Raw genomic sequence first — 2,342 nt, forward strand, 5'->3', positions numbered from 1 at the left:
TTTTTTAAAAAAAAAGCCCAACTTTCTATCCATCTCAGCATTTCTTTAAATGGAACTGTTAGTCCTGTTGATGTGACCTAAATCAGCAATGTCCTGCATAAGAAAAAGAAGTAACTCACAGTCCCCAGAGCCTCAGAAGCACTTGACTGGATTGACAGAGTGAGAGTCTGTCTGTTTCCAGAGAGTCTCCTATAAAAATAGCTGGTAGTAGTTTTCAGAAGTTTGAATTGTCTGGGTTTGGGGGTTTTTTGGGTTTTGGCGGGGCATGACATTTTTGAATAATTTTATTTTTAAGGCAAACCCTCCAAAACATTAATTGTGCCAGCAGTGTTTTTTTTTAAATTTAGCACCTCCCTTAAAGTGATTCCCAAAGTAGTTTGGGGAGTAAAGCTTAATTTGTTTAAGTCTTTGCATGTGCTGAATAGGGTGAGAGCTAGAAGAACTCCTAAGACTTTTCCAGACCTTTGGAGCTTTTTTGAAAACAAGTAAGTTGCTTGTCTCCTCAAGCTTTATGACTAAATTCTCTCCCCAAGGTTACTGCAAGGAACAGAGACCTTTACATGTCTGCAATTACAGATGGGTTCTGAACAGCATAAGCTTTGAAGAATGGGACTTCACTTGCTCTTGCTGTCGCTCCTTTTCTCCATAAATATATAGATATATATACGATTATATATAAAATCCCTCTCAGCCCCAGTGTATGCAATCAGTGGCTATTGCATCAGTGAGTGTTACAGATCCCATTTTTCCCAGGGCAGGGAGGGCCCTTAGTGTGCACAAAGGCACAATGCAGGGAAGATTAATATCGGCTTCTGCTTTGCCATTCCAAGCCCCTGCTAACTGTAAATAATATTTTAGCAAAGATCTTGATGCATCATGATCTATTGTGTTGCAGCGATGATGCTGCTTGTTATGTCTTTAGCAGTGATTTATCATCCTCTGCAATGACACAAATCATGGATGGCTCATGACACTCCAGGATGTATGATCTCTTAGTGGTGGCAGTGATGAATCCTGTGCTTAGATCATAACATTTTGAAACCTGGGATGTGGAGCTGATCCTTTGCTTTTTACTTCTAGAAGGTACCTAAAGCAATGAAAACCCCTCTTTGTTTGCAATATGTCAAGTAGCATATCTCCCCTTTTCACAACATCTCGATACGGTTAATTCTGGCTAAGACTTGAAGGGTTATCAGGCAACTCTGGATTACTCATTCCTTTTGCTTTTCCCCTACTACCTCCTAACCTTTAATGTCCTCCTCCTGCATTCTGGTCCCAGGGACATATTTTGAAATTCTGCTGCATGTATAATGAGTATAAAATGTTCCTCTAGGAGCTGGAGAAAGCTCAGATGTTTGGGTACAGTAGGCCCATTCCGACACAACAAGCCTACGCTCAAGCTGTGATCCCAACAGAGAAGAAAGCGTTTCAGGTCTGAGCTGCTCTCATCCAGTGAGCTACTGCCATATCAGCTCTGCTCCAAGGAAGTGGAAGTACTTGCTTTTATTTATTTTTATCCTGTGGCATCAAAACACCCCTGGGTAAGAGGACAGAATGGGGAGGGGGGATGATGAAGGTTCTCACTCTTTACTGCTGCGTTCCTGCTCTAAGACAATGTGCATTTCTTTTAGGCAACATGTAGATTATTGTGAGACTACAGGTTTACTGGTTGGTAAAATAGGCATGAATGTCAAAGACACACACACAAAAAAAAAACAAAAAAGAGAGAGAAGAGAAGAAAGGAAAAAAAAAAAGAAGAACATCCCAAACAGATGATGGGAGGCCAAATGCCGCCCTTAGTGATGAGCACCTTAAGCACCTGACAAGCTGCTCTGGCTGTATTCGAGGGGCCTTGCAGGCTGCTTTCACCTTGGACGCAGCTGGAAACCTTGGGCCTAGGATCACTCCAGCAGCCAACACTCCCCGCTGGGCTCAGACTGAAGTGAAGGGGCCCCTCCTGCCCTCGGCTGCTGTTGCTCTGCCTCACCCCAGAAATTACAGAGAAATCAGCATCCCCTTCCTCAGCACCCCCACCCCAGAGAGGACTTGGACAGGCAGCTGGTCAGACGAAAAGCCGGGTCTATAAGGCGGTGATGTTGCCCTGCAGCCAGAGCAGTGCTGGAGCCCTAAGGCCGCCGTTCTTCGTGCGAGTGACAGCTGCACAGCTGGGCTGTGTGCGCTCCCGGCACCCTGGTACCCAGGGAGGAGCTGGGGCATCTGCTCTGAGGGCTGCAGGAAACTCAGGCAGGGCGGCTGAGGCGCCCTGTGCCCCTCGGCTTCATTCTCAAAGCCCGGAGGCTCCAAGATGGCTCGTCACCACTGGATGGAGCAAAAGAGGTGGG

Source organism: Corvus brachyrhynchos, unplaced genomic scaffold (assembly GCF_000691975.1).
Source record: "Corvus brachyrhynchos isolate BGI_N302 unplaced genomic scaffold, ASM69197v1 scaffold31, whole genome shotgun sequence".
NCBI classification, from domain to species: Eukaryota; Metazoa; Chordata; class Aves; order Passeriformes; family Corvidae; genus Corvus; species Corvus brachyrhynchos.